Source organism: Syngnathus leptorhynchus, chromosome 4, assembly GCF_054491065.1.
Source record: "Syngnathus leptorhynchus isolate UIUO chromosome 4, UIUO_Slep, whole genome shotgun sequence".
NCBI lineage: Eukaryota > Metazoa > Chordata > Actinopteri > Syngnathiformes > Syngnathidae > Syngnathus > Syngnathus leptorhynchus.
In genome coordinates this window covers 17,028,512-17,048,246 of record NC_141198.1, presented here as the reverse complement: position 1 = coordinate 17,048,246, position 19,735 = coordinate 17,028,512, and the positions used below count along the sequence as shown (strand labels likewise).

The following is a 19,735-nucleotide window of genomic DNA, read 5'->3' as shown; positions in this document are numbered from 1 at the left end:
TTGTAAAAACGAAGTGACAGCCCGTCAAGAGATTTAAGTCTTCTTCATAGGGACGTCGAGGAGATATTTGAAGGTTCTGATGGACCCTTGGCACTCTGTCATCAGCTCCATCTCTTTTGATTTGCTGCTCTCAACTCTCCTTGTTTCTCTACACCAGCTATTAAAGTGAAAGTTATATGGAAGCGGCTATTGCATTACAAGTTTGGATCATATTTGTTTTTCCAATCCCACGGGATGAAGTAAGAGAAAGCGGCTCGGGCTGGGATTCCGTTGACACTTCATATTTCCGTCTCGGTTGCTTTTCCTTTACCTCCCGCAAAGCGAGTGTTTGTTTTCTCACTTGAAAGAAACGATGTGGTCTCGAGGGAAATTGCTTCGACATCATTGTATGATAATCCCTTACCCAAACAAAGTGTAAGCGTACTGAAGCTTGCCAGGTCGCCGGTAGGAGAGGAATTAAAATCTCGTCTTTTTAAATTTCACATCGGAGCGGCGACAGCTGTTGTGTATCGCGTTAAAGAAAGCAGTTTGCCATCATGAGAGCAATGCGGGAAATAGATTTGCCGATGAATCGAAACCTGATGAATAATTTAGCGAAGACGGAATCTGAAACAATCGTGAAGGAAATCTTTCTCATCCATATTCAAAGTGAATAATCACAATAATTAGTTCTGTCACACGTCTTCTCACGAATCGGCACCTCGTGACAAATTTCGGCGAGTTATTGTTCGTGGTGCCCTCGGGCTAGGTCCTCGTGGTCCTTTTGTAGTCTGAATTTTTGAGTGAGGCCGCTGATGTGAAAAGACAAGCGTGTCAGACCCTCCACAATGCGTCAAAATGTCAATCAAGTGGTGTACTAGTTGCTAAATGTCTATCGTCAGTAAGTCTGTGTACGCTCCAAAGCCAGCTCAGTCGCTCCTATCACAGAAAACCAAACTCTCTCTAATCACAATCTAGGAGATCACCGCTGGGTCTGGAAATTGAGGGGGCGTGACAGAGTTCACCCCCTTGGTCCAGAATCCGTACTGGTGAGAGCCAAGAGAGATTTGTCCGCCTTATCAGTCAACTCCTCCTGCTTGTCGGTGGATGACGATAACGAGGTGGGGGCGAATTGAGCTGGCCGTCTCTTCTTCCGGTCCGAGTGATGGCCTCTCTCTTCACACTCGGGGGTCATTCATCTGACAAACTCCTCTTGTACAGATAACAGCGATGCCTTCGCACACGTGGATGCCTTCAGGAGCCGCTCGTGGTGGTCAGGCTCACTTGGCTCTGACATTTGACATCTTGGGTGTGCTTCATCGGCAAGGGCTTGGAAAGGAGCCCAGATGTTGGTTTTTCTTTTTTCATATGAGGTCTGTGCTTACGAGGCTGCCGCTTTTCAGTCGCAAGAAGCTTTGCGCAAACTCATAAGCGCACAGGTGACGCTTATGTTTATTCGGTTTGGGACGATTTGCTTTCAGCAAACTGCGCTCGTGTAAAATAACAATTCTGGGCAACATGACAAGAGGAGGAAAAAAAAAAAAAGGGCATTTTTTTCTACTTCAGTTTTCATCATCATTATTGTTTCACACTGCCTGCACTGCCGCGAGGAGGAGAAATCGAAGCTCGGACAGCTATCGTTGAAATCATCCTGTAGCGGACGGAGGCCTCTTAAGTCATATTAAGCTCGGAGTTTAGACTTTCTGTGAACATAAATCATTTTTCAAAATATGGCAGCAATAATCCCAGCAACTACTCGAAGCATTTATAGCAGTCTGTGTTTGTTTTGTTGTGAAGAAAATTTGCAATTGTGCTTACCTATGGGGGTCTTTGGCGCTCACAATGATATGAACGCATTCTCTCTTGCTGAACGCTCTCTCTATCCATGATTTCTGCGCCTGTGGACACATACAAAAAAAAAAGAACATTGAGGTTAATGGCGCAGTGGGTGTCAATAGGACACACAAAAAAAGCAAAGAAAATTGAGTTCACCTGAAAATGCTTTTTGGGAAATGCTTGCACAATGGTAAATGGGACATTTTGGTGTGTAATTACCCATGATGCAGCACAGCATGACACTGAGAGCATACTGTACATAAGATTTCACGTCGTCTTCTTAGACAAGCAATTTGGTGACACAAACCTGCACCTCCAAAGCTTTTAGAAAAACAAGCAGACTGGGAAAAAAAAAGCTGTAAATGAAATCCCTCACACATCATTTAAATCCTTTGACCAAAAACAAAATGCTTCATGTTGGGAGTTGAGCCCAAACTGGCTGAGCAAAGTTGCTGCGAGAGAGAGTGAAAAAGACAGAAAGCGGATGTTTAAATGCACTGAGGCGGTAAATGATGTCAGTCCATGTTGTATTGCAGCCAGCAACTTGCGTGTGTGTGCGCGTACTGATATTTGATGCATGCAAGGAAGCCATCATATAACTAGGAAAGAAATTTGAATAAGTGCATTGCAATCATGATGAGAGCATTGTGCAATATTTTGCTTGCCTCATTTTGTTTCATTCGAGAGTTAACAAATGGCTAAAGGAAATTTCAAAGTGTCAATGTAAACCGTAAAAGAAAAGCTCTCGTGTCGGATATCATCAATATGTATGTGTGGCCGAGCGTGCGTGCCGACAACATACAAATAAGCCGGGTGCATTATGCGTTCACAATGGAATTGCACATGTGCTCGTCGTGTTCGTTCGTACGTTCGTTGCAGGTCTGAGTGACAGAAACGCACACGGGCCAATTATCCTGCCGCACACGTGCACGGCGGCTCGACATAAAAGCCCCGCGCCACGGGATTTACGGTTGATATACAACTGTTTAGATAATCCCAAAATACATGTGCAAATCCTAGATAAATAAGGAATCCATGCGAATCACTTGAAAAAAAAGACTGCACTGATCTTTTTAGTTGATTTTGCTGCTTTTACACAGCATTATAAATTTGAACAAAAGTATTATATTTTTATACTTTTACACAGCATTATACGTTTATCCAAAATATTATTTTAATATTAATTTAAATATATATACATATTTTTATATTAAATATTATATGATTTAATTTTATATTAATTTTACACAGACGTGAACTGTATTGTCATAATTGCGTTAAGATTAAGGATTACATATCCAAAGGGAGATCTGGAGGAAGAGAGCGCCCAAATCCAAAGCAACAAAATGGTCCTGCCCGCTGTTGATTCTCGGACAGCGAGGCTGGTTCATCTCCCAGCCAGCAGTGCTGAGACTTGCTTATACAAGCCTTTGACCGCCGCCACCTCTACAACAACAGCAGCTAATTCCGCTTGACTGACCTTGTCACACCACGGTACCGCTAAACCCGCCACAAACCGGACTGGACCAACGTTGGCACATTTACCCTAACACCGGACTCGGACTTGCGATGAACCGTTCCGCTCTAGGGGCCGCTGAGAGGGATTGACCATCACCCTGTGACCAACACTCGACTTAGTGTGGCCACAAAAACAAATAACCCAATTGGTTCTACAACTTGACTTCTGTGAGCAACTGAGCATATATTTCCCACCTCAACAACTGCTTCCTCTGCCTCTACTTTCTTATTGGCAGTGACGGGAAGCTGAATAAAGAAACAATCAACATCCTAATCTATATATCCCCCTCTTGGCTACTTTTAACAACTTGCGAAAACACACCTCCTACTTGATATGTAGCCAAGATGCAACACATTTCTCACAATAAAGAACAGAGAACTGTCTTGTGAACACGCCAAGAACGGTCTTTCTAAAAACGTACGTGAGAATGAGAGTCTCTTTGTAAACTGGAACGGCTTGTTAACTTTTCCCCTGACTCTGATGTGTTTCCGTGATAGGAGCACAAAAAGCACCTTGGGACATTTTCCGAGCCGAGCCTTCACAAGTGACCAACCGATGCGGACTTTTGTTGAAGCTAGCTGCATACAGAAAAATTCCCTTGAAGATAAATAAATGATATTTTGATGCTTCTATGAGTCCATCCTATCAAAAAGGGAGAGCAAATACGTAGAGTCAGAAAATGAAATGAAGCTAACATAAAAGAAGCTTTAAAGCTTACCTGTCATTGGTTGACTAACACAGGCCGCTTAATAAAACATTTGGACAAAATAGTGGACAAAAGACAAGTCCAACTTTATCCCAGCAATTTTGGGTATCAACTTACCTGAGTGTTGTAGCGGGTTGCATCCTTGTGGGCTTTCCCTTATGAAGCAGACTCCAGGTAGCATTTTGACGCATGATTCTTGTCGGAAGCTATAATGAGCGTATTAGTGTGCGTGTTCACGGTGCTAAGGGCGCACGCTGAGCCAGCCCTAAAGCCAAACTGATCAGTCTCCTCCCCATGCAGAGTACCAAACAGCCTAGACGTCTGCTTTTACAAAGAAGTTAAGCTCAACTTGGATATTATTCACATAAGTCGAAGTAAGCGGCATTCTCGGACAAGCAGAGATAGCTTAGAAATGTTTTACAGTTGTTTTTCGCCATTAACGCTAACTTGACTGCGATGAATTCTTGTAAATTGGCAAATTCATTGTGTTTATGTTTGAGTAGAAATCAAATGTTGCTTCCTCGTGAAAATTTCAATCAACGACATATTGGGTATGATGGCTTTGTTTTACTGTGGCACAACCGTCATTATAACTTCCCGGCAACTTTTTTGATGAATTGTTGTTTTCTTCACATTTTCGTCAATGGTGATATTTCAGAAAAAGCCATTTAGCTTATTTTGTGTATCCACCGGTTGCCTCATTCCTCATCCGAGGTGACTTTCTTCAAGCCTCTTGGTTAAAATAGCCTTGTGGTTTGGGGTTATTATATTAACAAGTGACCCACTTTCAGCTCTCTCAGTGAACATCCAGACCTTAAATAAGAAAAATGTGAAAAAGCCAATCTTGCTTGAAGGAAAACATACATACGGTGTTTTTTTTTTTCCCCCCCGTTCGCTCTCTAACGTACCCTTACAGAACTGAACCAGCATGAACCTTTTTCAAGCTTGTAATTTGTTTTTATTGAGGACATTTCACTCGCCAAATCCATCGCACTCAGCTGTGTCTCTTCATCCTTGTCCCCACTAAAAGATGGCACTTGTGTGAAGCTTGCGGTTTGTTCAGACAAATAATGTGCTGAAAACAAAAACAACAAACAAATGGAACGCAAAACCCCTAAGGGTAGCTTTCACTTCCATACATGCAAATTCTGCACATTCTCGTCATCACTTGGAAAAGTGTACGCAGTGTGCGCAAAATGCATTTGCGTGGCTGACAATAAAAGCTATTTTAGGCTTTATCCCTTTTTGCCTCATGCAACCGTATCAGTTGGCGTTAGGCACTGACCTTCACGAGATTCCAATCTGGGCATGGCGGTGTAGTATACGGTAAACGTTAACTATGACTCATATTCATATCCTGACCCGTAATGAATTTCGGGCTGACATTAAGGATGAGGTCATTGCACGCAGTCCGAAGCTAATGGCACCGTCAACAATCCGTATGCGGTTGGGACCAGGGGAAGCTAGCCTTAATGCTGTCATAACAAACAAGCTAACTCAAGCTAACTTAATGCAAAATAAGCCACTTGAATCAGACTTTGCCATCCTTACAGCTTCTCCTTTGAGTTTCATTCATTTCCTAGCCATTTTATCCTAATGGTGGAGAGGTGGAATCAATGTGATCAGTGTCTTGATACTCAACAGTGAGGAGCTGTTGAATGAGGCACACTGATTCAGTCACAGAGATCTCAAAATTCACTTGTGGGTTATCAGTGACCTTGAAAGAACCTTCAAATTGCCTTTTCGCCTATTAAAAGGTTATACGGTGCACCTTGGAAAATGTGTCCTTGAGTTAATTGTAAATCAAAGCACAGTGCTGAGAAGGTAAGTCACAGAAGAGTGGCCCACGGAATTTCAAGGAAAACACTAATTGGAAGTCGAAGGATGCATTCAAGGAAAACTAAAAAGAAAAAGAAAATCGTGTGCGCCATGGGTTGATGGTAGCTTTTTCTTTTTTTTAACTTATTGCCTCAAAAAGTGTACTAACAGATGCCATGTGTCAACTAATTGATGTCTTTGTCTTCCACATAAATAATCAGTGCACCTTAACAGGCGCCTCATTTCCCTCCTTCAGGGAAATTTGTTCTACAAGAGGCAATGATTACTTTCTTTTCATTATTCTTACTTTTACCAGCAGTTGTGCCGGAAGACGAAGTGTATGACGGAGATTGAAGAGAAAGTAAACACTGATACTATCATCGTAATTATAATGTAACTTTTTTTTTTTTTTCATGAGAGGTCCGTCAAATATTTCAGTTAAGTGAATAGATTCCTTCCCTCCCCCGACATCTAAAAATCCTGTACAGCGATCATGGCAGAAACGATTTTGCAAATGAGTACGCTTGCTTATTTTAGCTGGCGTTGTGGCGGACACATCTCCCAGGGACAGAATAAGCAGCTCTCTTTCCCACAGGCTTCGGTTAATCCGAGCTGAGCATCTGGCCGAACAGAGGCTAATCGACACTGGCGTGGCCATTCTGCCTGTGGTGGGAGGCGAGTGGGGGGGCACTTGGGATTTAGAGGGGTGGGGCCGGTGCACTTAAGGTGCAGGGACGGAAGAAAAGGTCATAAGTCGCAAAGGGAGGATGGAGAGACATGTGTGACAAAGCAAACGTGTGTGTGTGTGCGTGTGTATGAGGTGGTTCAGGCCAAGTGCTGTAAAATTGCCTCTTATGGAGGGAGCCTCTGTACTAGAGGGATTTTGGGCTGTGCATGTGTGGAACAGAGTTTAAAAAGGGAGCCACGTACAGCAGAGTGTTAAAAAAAAAAAAAGGACAAATTCTTCAGTAGCGCAGAGCATAATCACCACCTGACACTGCATGACATCGCCTCCCTGCCATCTATATTCATTCGAAGGGAGAAACTTGGGTCAAGAGTGCAAGGCGCATCTTGACCGGTGTTGCGGTGCAGAATCTGATGCGATGGTCTTGCGTTCGCTTTACATTTGTTGCTTTCTTTTGTTGTTTAATGAATGACTCATAATCGATTGTGTAGTGATGAATGGATAAGAAACAATACAATTACAAAAAAAAACGTGTGAGCAATTATTAATATTGGAAAAATAATTTAGATGTAAACAGTGTAAATAGCGAGATGGATTGGTGTGACTTTTTATTCATTCTTCTGTCGGTTAAATAAATAATGGTAAATGTCAGGTGATATTTGAAAAGCCAGCTCGGCGTCGCCAGCTCTAATGACGCTTCGCATTTGCCTTCGTTAAACGACAACCGTGACGATAAATAGAAGGTTAAAGCATTTCATCCGCAGTGATTTTTAGAAGCGATTGATGCTAATGATGGACGGATGATCTTTGTGTGCTATTCCGTCTTATTCGGTTCACACTCTCTCTTGTACCACTTATTTGTAGAACTGACTGAGGAAGGAACGAAGACTCTTTGTTGCTGAACTTGGCATTTTTATGCCTGTGAACGGGGATTACGCAACTATTGAGAATACCTCGTTTTAGAGACACAATAGGATAAGATGGTACATGTTGGGAATATGTTTGTGGCACGATTAGAGTCGTCTATGTTTGTCAAAGCCACGTCTCGCTCGAGAGGACTCAACGTTTAGCGGTTCTTCCCATGTGAGTCAGTCACCAGAGATGAGCATAACATATTTCCACTTAAGATTTCTACTTGGTGTTTAATCCTCTTTGAAAGAGACACTTTTGCAATGAGTTGCAATGGCAAGATGGAGGAAAACTAACCTCCTTTTATTCCACCCCGATGGTCAGATGGAAAGTATGTCTGACATTTACGATACATGCTCTTATTTTTTCATCATTTGGGAAAAGAAGTTCTTGAGATGAAAAAGATAAAGGTAACATGAATTAAGCATGATTAACATTTCAAGCAACATCATTTTTGAGTAAATGAATAAAGACAAAAATCGTTTGCGGTCTGATTTGAGATGACGTGGAGCCATTTGTAATTGACAATTTAGGCTTTGCAGTTTTTTGTAAGAATATTTATCTATAATCTCCACAGTATGTGGGAGTGTTGCATCATCAATTTCAAATTAGTACTAATGCTCAACTTGATTAGCCAGAGTTGCAGCGAATGTTATTGAAATGAAGCTGTGAAAGAAATTTACACATTCCTCGTTTTGCACTGTACCGAGCACGATAATGAATAATCAAGATGAGTTTGCGAAAGAATACAAAAGCAAGCTTCAGAAGTGAAGCGCCATGTTTATTGTCTATGTGCATTTGTTGCTGAGGCAGCGGCTGGAGAATTAAGCCTGGATAATTTATTATGCATAGCCTCTTACGCGAATTGCTGCATAGCATTGCCTCATTTTGCCAGAGCTCCTACGACTGGGAATGGAAAGCGGTTAGCGCAACCTGGTCAATTTTACACCTGAGTCCCCTCTACCGTCTCTAATGAGGAGGAAGTTAGAGGCGAGACACGCAGCTGAGCTCCAGCTTTGATTGATGCTTCTATGAGCGAGTTCATCGAAATGCGATCCGAGATAGTTATTAGCAGATGGAGCTAGCTCGTGCGCGCAAGGGAGTGTTACATTTCAATTTAGGACGCAGCCTGTTATCCACCGACGTGGGATGCTTCAGTCGATGGCTACAGCTGTGCTGTACCCGCACACGAAGGTTTGTGTATGGTACAGAACAGTACTCAACTTCACATCCCCAGTAAACATTGTGTTAGCTAACTGAATATAGCCTAGCGCTGCTGCTAGTTAAAATGAGTCGTAATCCATAACAGGTGGTATACATAAGAGCGGATGGAAAATATTGCTTGTGCGTTTTCATTTCCTTTCTACTTTTCACAAATATGACAATTGAGAATACTTTTTTTTTTAAAATGTGCCGCATAAAGCACTTTGCCTTAGCTAATTGGTTTTGACGTTTGTTTGACAGATGCTGGATAACAGTTAAAAAAAAGTTTCATGATGACTCTGGAACATGGTTTGTGGTGGTTCACCTCTCTTTCCAGTTTGGCAGCTTGCAACGTTATTCTTTAAAGTACATGATCTCACAAAGCCCTGAGTTTACAAGTTTACAAACTCAGTCTAGCGGACTTTGGATGAAGTGCAGACTCATTTCTTTTGTCATACTGTGAAGAAGTGAACCTCTTAATCTGCACTCTGCATTTGTGCGCACTCCTAGCCAAGCCTGTCTTGTAAATCATAATAAAGCTAAGCCTCCTGGGCAGATGAGGGAATGGGAGGGGGACAACAAGTCTCATTAAAATGATTTGTCGTGTTTTTAGCACAGAGCTGTCGAAGGCTCCCGAGATGGAACATGGTCGGTGGAACAACAACGGAGCTAAACAGATTGTGTCGCACCTGTCTTGTCTTTGACATGTCTGCGAAATTAAACCGTAGAGTGCAAGTTATCCTTTCGCCAGCTCAGGTCAGAGCTCGAGTCTCTCCCAAAAAAAAAACAAAAAAAAAACAACCCATCATGCGGCCCTCAGCAATGTCAAGAATAGTTGTGCTGCAGCTAATGTCACATCATGTCAAGAGTTCCACATTCGGTCCTGAAAGCTAAGTATAACCTTCCCATATTCCCAAATTGGCTTTCACTTGCGCTAGTGGCATGAATCTCGCTAGCCCATCCATATTTGACGTTAATGAGCCGATTTCTTATCTCAGCAAATAAGATTGTGAGAGAATTCGTCAATACTCTCGCGGGATACCGTCGAAGCGACAAAGGTTTTTCCGCGACAATGGAATTTTATCCTCTAATTCAACTATCCCTATTCATGACTAATAGGAAATGTGTATTTGATAAACTCACGAATGCCAGCCAGCGAGACAATATGGCATCATGTTAATTAAACTCGATACATGAAGGAAAATAAAATGAGCCCAATTTGACACCGCAACGAGGTGAGTGAAAGACACAGACGCTACGCCGGCTTCACCGTGACTGCCTCTACGCCAAAGATGGAATTCTAATTGCACTGCAAACCGAGTTCATTAATCCTACAATGATTCATTATACATGTAAGCCGTGTGTTAGTCAGTGTGTGTGTGTCAAAGCCAGAGCGTGAGAGAGAGAAACAGCTCGTGTGTTAGCATGTCGATATGAAGGCTGTTGGGTTCCTGTGGGCTTCTGATTAAATGCAAACATTAAAAGCGCTCAGGTGAGACCACAGATATTATGTAAAGTGCTGAGCATGACACCGCCGATAACGCTCACGCATTTCCTCTCCGTAAATTCACGACTCCATCAACTTTGTGTCGGCGAATGATGCATCGAAGGCAGCTTTCAAAGCGTCTTCCTCGTGCCGCCGTTGTGTCGGAGAGCTCGCACGGTCAGCACCGCGGTAACGAGGACAAATCATGGAAGCAATGTATGTATTATACATGCAGCCAGAGAGACACGCGCATTAGAGACCCAAACGCTAAACGACGTATGCGCTTGTCACACGAAATTGATTTCAGAATTCCACCGTCATCAAGATAACAAATGCTCGCTTTCGATTGACACTGTCTGGAATTTTCACATATTTGTCAGGCATCTAAAAACAGAGTACAATTTCCATTCTATTGTCACCACTCTATGTAAATCACCTCACCATCGTTATATGAACTCGTTCACTGCCAATGGCGAGAAGAGACGTCAAAATTCACTCGGCAGTGAATGAGTTATGAGAATGGCGTTCACTGCCATTGACGAGAATAGACGTCATAATTCACTTGGAAGTGAATGATTTAAGTATTTAAAATGCCTCTGGTTGGGCGATGTGAACAATTGTTATTTATAGCAAATGTGCTGTTGGGTGAGTTGTGTGTGAGTAACCTTAAGGGACCAGGGTTGGTCTTGACACACCTTTCAAACAATCTTCAAAAACGTGGCTGCTCTCCGTTGGGAAATAAAATATTTCGTAGCCAACAACATCTTTGGTAAGAATGAATATTTTTGCCGCTGTGCCCATTCTCAGCGGGGCTTTGCGTCTTGCCCTCTAACTAAACAAAGAGGAAGCGTGGATGATGCATTAATTGGTTTGTACATATCCATCATTTAGCACAAAAAAAAAAAAGTCCTGCAGTGAAAAAACGCCTGCTAATTAGTTGGCCGATGAGGGAGGCGGGGAGAGGGTGGAAGCCAAGACCTTTTTACAAATTCAGGCATTTTGAATTAGTGCTTCAGCTAATGGATGGATGAATTTGTACTTTGATATGCACTCTAAGAGACGCTATGGTCATATTCAGAATAATTGTGTTCCAAAAATTCCCAACTCCAAGGTTACACTGGCTATAAAAATATTCAAATGCTCATTTTTGTTACTAATATATTTGTGTCCTTTTTAATTCTCGTCACCTCAAACATTTGTTTCTAGCTACTATTCTCTTTCGACAAGAATTAGCATGAAAGTGGTTGAAAAGATCAATGGTGTCAAGTGAGCACTTTGCCAAAGGAAATGTACCGAGGACAGAACCATTACCTACATAATGAGACCAGGAGAATTAGCTCAGCTCCCATTGTGATTGAAAACACACATTTCCATATGACTTTCTTTGCAGTCTTATCTGGATCCAAAATCAGCCTAATTCCACAATTTGATTCCATAATTAATGACTGGAGCTTTATCTTTCAGCTAATAATTTAATTTTCATTGGGTCAATGACCGTAAAACGAGCTCCATTGTTCCATGTGACCACTCACCTTGAAAAAGTCACACCGCTCACTTCCAGTATACGACTGCATACAAATCCTCAACAAATTTTTAGGCATAACTTTCCATCTACTGTAATAAGTTCTCTCCCACTCAATCCTTCCCACATAATTTCTCTCACTTCAGGCTGTATAAAAACATGTGAGGAGAGCAAGACTCTGGAGAAATCGCACCTCAACCAAGGCCCAGAATCCTCCCATTATCCATTTTCTATTCAGGGCTCCAAGCAAGGCCAACCGGAGCCTATCCCAGCTGATTTAGGGCAAAAGGAAAAGTGTATTCCTCAACTGGTCGATAGTCGATCAGAGGGGATTGATTGCGTCTGGCACACACCGGCAGGATGAAAGGCCGTTGTGTCAGCCACTACGCTAGCAATCATTTGGTCCCTGGTCACCTTTAATTCAATCAATAAATCAATCTTGTGGCATTCATAGTTCAATATCATCCGATTGGTATACAATAATCCTCGAAAATGGAATTTTTTGGGCCAGGATTGAAGTGTTACCCAATTTATGCGGAAGTAGCTACAACCAAGAATCCATTCATACAAATTCCAATGAGCAATGTATTAAAAATCCCACGTGAAATCTCAAAATATTGTTTTTTACGCTAGGTATGACATAAGTATCATTTTTCTTTGCAAACAGCGCATCGCCAAAGCAACAGTATGCAATGAAATAAAAAGCTTTCAATACATTTTTAACTTTAGCAACTTTAGATGAAATTCACAAATTCTGAAGACAATTGGAAAAATGATCTCGGAGGAGTTTGTTAAAACATGACCTCGATAAAAGCCCAAAAAGATATGCCTCACAATTTTTGTGAAGTTTGTAAAAATTGTAGGGGGCGCTACTGAACCCTTTATTGACAATCACACTGGAAATTAAGATAATAATATAATAATAATATATTACTATTTTATGTATATAATTTTTTATCTTTTGTTTTTTTGTTTTTTATACAAAAACCTTTTGCACATTTCAGATGTGGAGTCACTGGAGTTTATTATTTGCATCCCCACAGCACCACCCCTCCCCTCTCCCACGCATACACCTACTCATTTTCCTGTTCAAATTCACATACCGTGAATAATATGCAATTTCGAATGAAACCACTGATTTTTAAAGCAATTCATGGTAAAGGTTCATGCCTGAGGAAACTGAAAAAAAACAAGTCACCACGCTGTGCTGCTGGCAGCCCTTTGGCTTTGGAAACGTCTCTGCGGATTCATCAAGCACCTCATCACTGTCCTTCAGCGACAGTCACACCTTAAATGGGAAGCTGATGAACACGTACGAGCCACAAAGAGGTCTTCACATGTGACCTGCTGAAAACTCTCCGAGTTTCTGAATGCAAATCAAAATGGTCAACTGGCCGCAAATTACATCGCCAGTGCACAACGTCTTGTGCTGACCTCCAAGCTTCCAGGGATGCGCAGATGGAGGAGAGCTCCGAGTGCATTGTGGGTTTCCTGACCATGTCTGGAGCAGCCTGATAAGGCAAAAAAAAGAAGAAAAAAGAGTGGCATGCATGTGAAAGCTCATGCCTGTCTCTGACTGTCCTTCACAACCTCGTTCATGAGCTGCTTCCTACTTTTGACATGTCTGCAGTTTCCAGGTTCTCTCGCACAATTTGACGGCATGGAATGAAATTGTGTTCTTAAGGTCACAACAAAGTCTTGAGGTCGTAAAGGTTCCAAATGGTAAAGTGTCTCGTCTTGTTCTTTTCCCGCCATCTCTGTTGTCTCAGTCCTCCCCTCCGAGCAACCTTATTACTGTTTGTGTGAAATGGATTTTCTTCCTTTCCAATCCGGGTAGTGGCGGAATACCTCATCGCCTTCCTGATTACAGCTCTTTCCTTTGTCGCTGTGTTTGGCTCCCCTCCCTGCCTGTCCCAACTGTCAGGTGGAACATCTGGACGACCCGTGGCGGTTGAGATGCGGATGGAGGGTAGGAGCTCCAAATGCATTCATTTATATCGTGTGCTGGAGTTTCAAATGCAATCATCTCCATCGTTTTAAAATCAACCTCGCCAACCTGTAATTGTCAAAGGGAAATAATGCCAAATTAAGACAAACCAGATCTCGGCCAAGACGCTAAAATTAGAGCAAACCGGCCAGATGATCTATAAAGTATCAGATGCAGATAAATTGAACCCTTGGACATTTCAAGGTCATGAGCAAGAGCAAATGAATTTATTTGTATTACGGCGTAGTATTGAAAAATGTTCTCCGCGTTCGGTGGCACGTGGCGCCCGAGCACATGTTTGTCATGGGTACGGCGACAGATCTCACCGTGTCACGCTGAGGGTTAAGTGTAATTAAAGCGGGGACTGCCTCCATCTGATGCTTGGCTGCACCGCTGCCATTTGACTGCCACTTTAATTGCTTTTCTCCCCCCTTCAATTCCCACCTGACTGGCCCATTCTATCAATTTATTCAATCCCACTGGGGACATTCCTCCACACAAACATTCAAATAAGAATGAGTAAGGATGGTGAATTCCAACACGGGTAGGTCTTAGGCCAAGGTGGTTTGGGTCCAAGGAATGATTCATGTGCATTTTTTGGAAATGCGGAGTGTCCCTAAATAGCTCTTCTCATTGACAGCCTGACTGCAGGCTTTCTTTGTCTGCTTCCATTTGGGCACCTGACGCTTTCCTGGAGACGATCACGCTCGCTCATGCCTGAACACAAGTGCGCTTCAAGGCCAGGAGCCTTGTTCTGAAGGGTTCTTGTGTCAAAACATCTGAAGCTCCTTATAAATTGATAATGTGCGGAGGAGGTCTTCACAGCCTCCGGTAAAACCGGCAAAGTCGTGAGGGATGAAAAAGGACCGACATAGCGCTTTTTACGGTCAACTGAGCAAGTCCGCACGTCTCGGGGTTGAGACAACAAATGAGGTTTTTTTTTGTTTTGTTTTTGAGGGGGGAGCTTGAAAACAATTATGTTCAGTTAGCAAGAGCAATAGCAAACAAATGGCTTTTTACCAAGACTGGAGAAAGTCACAGTAGTGCGTTTCATATATTATTTAGCGAAGGATCCAAAAGACCTTTAAAGTACTTTTTTTTTTTTTGATGGATCTTACTTTAAAGTGAACCTATTTAAAAGTTCTTTCGGGGGCTTCATTCCATTAGACTGTAGATGTCAACATCCCCAGAAGATGTGCACTTCTGAATGCTGCTGAAATTTTGGGGGACTGATATAAATGCTATCAAACCGGATGTCAAGTCCTCTGCATGTTTCCCAAGTCCAGTTAGCATCTTCTAGGGCAGAAGTGAAAACTGCTCATCTATTTTAAAAAGATGATATTTAAAATATTTGCAATTTTAGCAATGACACATGAATTCGATGCACAATTTGTCTTTGCGGGCCACGTAAAATGATGTGGCGGACCGTATCCGGCCCACGGGCCCCAAGTTTGACACCAGTGTTCTTCGACTTCATAAGAAAGCAGAAGGAAATGTAAATACAACACCGGGTGAGCTTTGCATACACTCCTTCAGGGCCACATCATCATTTTTATGCGCTCTTTTATTTTCTTTTGAGGGAGCCATTAAAAGGTTTCTGTGGATGCATTACCTCCTGAAAAGACTCCAGTTTGAATGTATTATGGAATCAACAAAATGGGATCTATTTTCACGTCAAAGATGAGAGCCAGAGTAAGACTCATTAAAGTCCTCCTGCTGCACACATCTTTGTCTTCACAAGCAAGGCGGAGTGGCGGCCATGTCGCTTCCCAATCATTACATAAGCTTGCTGGCAGAATTGGAGAGACACAACACCTGCCAAGTGTCCCACTGAGCAGCGGGCAGGCATTCATCATGGCGTAGGCTTCCCGAATGCCATTTTCTATACCTCTTTCCGTCTGCCCGCTCTTTTCTTTCCCTTTACATGAGCTGTCTTTCTTTGCTACGTTTTGGATGGCTTGTTTTTTCCCCCCTCATGACTTATGCAGTTATCTTGTCGTCTACTTTGGTACAGGATGAATCGAGACATTTATAGAACTGAACTACATAGCCAAATGTTATGTAATAAATCAGGGGGAAAGTGGAAATTTGGAGTTGCGGACTTCGAAGGGGTATTCCAAAAGATGGCAGCTTTGATTCTTTCAGATGCACTGGAAATGAAAGGCAACTGGAGCCCAGCTGTCACGCTTATTTTTATTCTTCTTTTTTTTCTCTTAGCTAGTCAAATATTTTTGATTATTTGATGATTTTATTTCTCTTAGCTAGTCAAAGACGGTCTGTGTAACACAGTGTAGTTCAAGGTTTTGCTATTTAAAAAAATATATATGATATGTCATCCGTGATAATAAGTCAATGCAAATAAATAAAGGTTCAATTAAAAAAGACATTCAGGGGCATTTAAAGTTCGAATGTCCAAATCCAGTTTTGTTTTGTTTTTTTTATCACTGCAAAGGTCAAATTCTACTAAATTCCCAAGACGCTGAGCTTCTTTTTGTGACTGCTTTGATACGACACTATCTAAATATATTGGCCATGTCAGGGGGAAGGAGAGGCGGGGCGCGGAAGAATCGAGAGCATGCCGAGGACTGAGAGAGAGATGGATGGGACAGAAATAGCGCTGGTGGCCATGCTTCTCACCTTCATTTTCTTCATCCCAATATCCAATTTATAGGACACGCATGCTAGAGATATCACACACGCAATCCTATCTTGCCTTCTTTAAGACTTGAACATGGTCCACAAGCCATATTTCACGTTTGATTCAGTTGGGCACAGCAGCTAGAGGGGGCATACACTACTTTGATCATTCTAAAAATAAAAAATAAATAATAGAGATAAAGCACACACTGGACCTGGAGAGGAGCATTTCAAAATGAAGGCTACATTTAGCCATGAGTGCCTACTTATGTATAGTGGGAGAGGCAATTCATTTGGATGAAACTGAATTATAGCTCTTACACAGAGTGCTCTCCTGTTTGGCTCTTTTACGCAGAGCACGGTGGAAATCACGCCAATCAGTGTTGGTAACAATAACGCTAACGTCAGGAAAGATATTGGACTGAAAAAAAATTATAAGGAACTATGATGTGAAAATAAAATCTTGTGAAATCTGTATACAAGATTAATACTGAAGTCTTAGCCTCAATGTGACGTCAAACTTAAAAAAAAAATTAAATTAAAATTTGAGAACTGATAATAATAATAATAAATAATGAATAAAAAAATTAATAAAAAATGATAAAGCATCTTTGAAGAGTCATGCATGAACCTAAAAGCAGTTCAACGCTGCATTAATTTTAGACAGGTACGTGGGGGGGGCTTTGGGGTTGGGGAAGTGTGGGTCGTTGTAATGACCCAGAACTAATGACCTAGATAAAGTGCATGTGATTAAATGAGTTACAGTACATGTGTGGAGCAAGCCTGCTGCTCCTCTGGTGTCTCACATCAAAACATTTGGGGTTTATTCACAGAAAGAAAAAATACGGACACTCGGAATTTGGCTGTCACACATACTTGTTGAGCGCAAAATGTGCAGTCCTAATCTAAAGTAACTTTATTTTTAAACCTCAATTTGATACGCTGCGCTGCCTGCCGCTGTCCGTGGTGCTACATTTTGGGCCACTCAGCACTTCCGCCAAAGTAGCGCAAGAGTTTGGGCCATCGCATCGACGTGAACGGCGGCTTGATTGATCACCTCCGTCTAATTCGCAGCATGGCTCGGGCTCCCCTCTAAAGAGCTCCTTTAAATTTTAAAGTCCTGCGGGGAAGCCATTTCAATCAGCGGGCCTCACACCTCAGTAGGCTTTTTCATTTCTTTAACAGCCTCAACAGATAAGCAAGAGACGTTCCGCGGAAACGTATTGACGAGTGCATTTACTAGTACTGCGTGGTACTGAGTAATTGAGTAGAAATTGATCAGCCCTAAACAATGTCAAAAGGAGTCATGTGTAACAGCTGTTTGGAAAATCTAGCGAGGGGGAAAAAAACACAGTGATGGCTGAGTAAAAAATAGGCGGATTACTACATAAATGGTGACGGCCAGCACTGCGTATTGGTTCCAAGTGTCAGCGCCGTCGTAGCATTTTATGAGGATTTACTTCCTTCATACATTATTAAAAAAGGCCTCCATCGCCGGTAAATCATCCCCTGGAGCAGTTTAAAGGTGGAAGGTCGATGTTTAGACTGCATAACATCCACGGCCGGTGACGCGGGCATAGCCATTTTCATTTTGTTGTGGAAAATGTGGGTGGGTGGCTGGATGGATGGATATAGATAGCGTAGCATGTGCGTGTAGGAACTATGTGCAGCTAGAGGTGTTTTGCCAAATTATGCATTTATTCGGAAACTTCGCGTCCGTTCAGCGTCTGGTTCTCATAAAAAATTCAGCGGTTGAGTGGTGAGTGGATTCATCCTGTCCTGTAAGTCAGGACAAATGCATTTGCTAACAAAAACAACAACAATAAAAGCACAAACGTGATTGGTTGAAAACAAAGAGACGGATGCTTTAGCATGCAGAAAAGTCATGCCGCCGTCTCTGACGTAAATGAAAGATGGGTTTTTTTGGTTGCAACTCATAAGCGGCATGATGATTTTTATTGAAATGCTTCTAAATGGGCTCTTTGCTGCTTAAGCGAGACGCTAGCAAGCATCCTGTGAACTTGGGTCTCACCACCCAACGTGAAAGACGATGAAAGGGAGTCAAAGGCTGCACATGACGAGACACTCTTTTCTCCACTTTGATGTGACACTCGAGTCGTATTTGCGCTCGACACTTTTGGTGGTGTCAAGAAGTGAGAGCGAGGCCAAAGGCTGACCTCAAATGCACCGAGAAGTGTTTGGGATATGACTGATGTTTACCTTGGAGCTACTTTGACACATCAGCCCCGAGCAACACTAAGCAGTAAATAGGATGGATGCTTCATGTTTTTTACGATTCCACAAATGACATTTCCAGTTTGTATTTTTACAACAACTTCCTGTTTGGTTTTCGTAGTCGGATGATTTGAGCACTTCTGCGTTTTAACATAAAAAAAGTGGAAGCAAGGTTGTCAGTGAGATAGCAAGTTAGGAATATTTGATATTTTTTTAAAGTTTTGCCGTCAAAAATTCCAATTTGTATATTTTCTGATTTATATGTGCAAGAGTGGTGACTCGACTTGCACGTGCACATATTCCGTACCATCACAATAACGAAATTGAAATTAAGTTACGTAAGTAATATTTTACTATTACTGCGATTTATTGAAATAAATAAAGTGGTGACAGCCAACCAGAACGATCATTTCATATCATCGACTTCCACACTTTTCCATACATATCACGCTCCAACTTGATGATATAATGTGTGGTGTAGGATCTTTTTATGTAACGCGTTTATTTTTAGCATTAGGGAGCTATATTTATTTTTTTAGCAGCAGCCTGCCTCATGTATTTTGCACAAGACAGTATTATATATGCTTTATGATTGTGTGGGAGGGAGCGACAAAGAGGAAGACGGAGGGGACAAATGTGTGGCTGACAAAAATGAAAGAGGACAGAAACATAAAGACATGATGGACATGTAGAACTGAGAATTTATGAAAATAAGTAGGGTCATATCAAGATGACACCGAGTATGTGACTCAAGCGCCAAGTATAAAATATTTTTCTTTTCTTCTGTCAAGTTTAGTTTATGATCATATGAGCTTCTGGAATCTGCATAAAATCCCCGTCTTGAACTTGTAAAAACGTCAGCCGTCAATAGGAAAGCGAGGCGCGGGCTGACAGAGATGAGATTTGAAGTATCTTTGATCGAAACTTCAACATCTGTCATATGCAATGAAGGACATAAATGGCAGTGGGGGGGAACAAGAAGCACGTTTCAAGGCTGAATAACGGAAATGGGAAACGCATCCTAAGGATTGAAAACAATAACAGTTGCATGTTTGTTTTTTATCATTGGAGTAAATAAACGCAACAGACAGGACAGGTACAGTGTGATCAGTCAAGTCGTAGAACTTCAGCTTGGACTATATTGTGTGACCGCCACAATCGTTAGTTTTGACTTTCTGTCGCGGGCGATTTACTCCCAATGTGAGCTGGAATT

General features: G+C 42.0%; 1 protein-coding gene across 1 annotated transcript in view; it reads right to left on the bottom strand.

Moving 5' to 3' along the window:
• Positions 1-19,735, bottom strand: part of trpm3 (transient receptor potential cation channel, subfamily M, member 3) — a 76,806-nt gene that overhangs the window by 42,224 nt on the left and 14,847 nt on the right. The gene's annotated exons all lie outside the window — the stretch shown is intronic.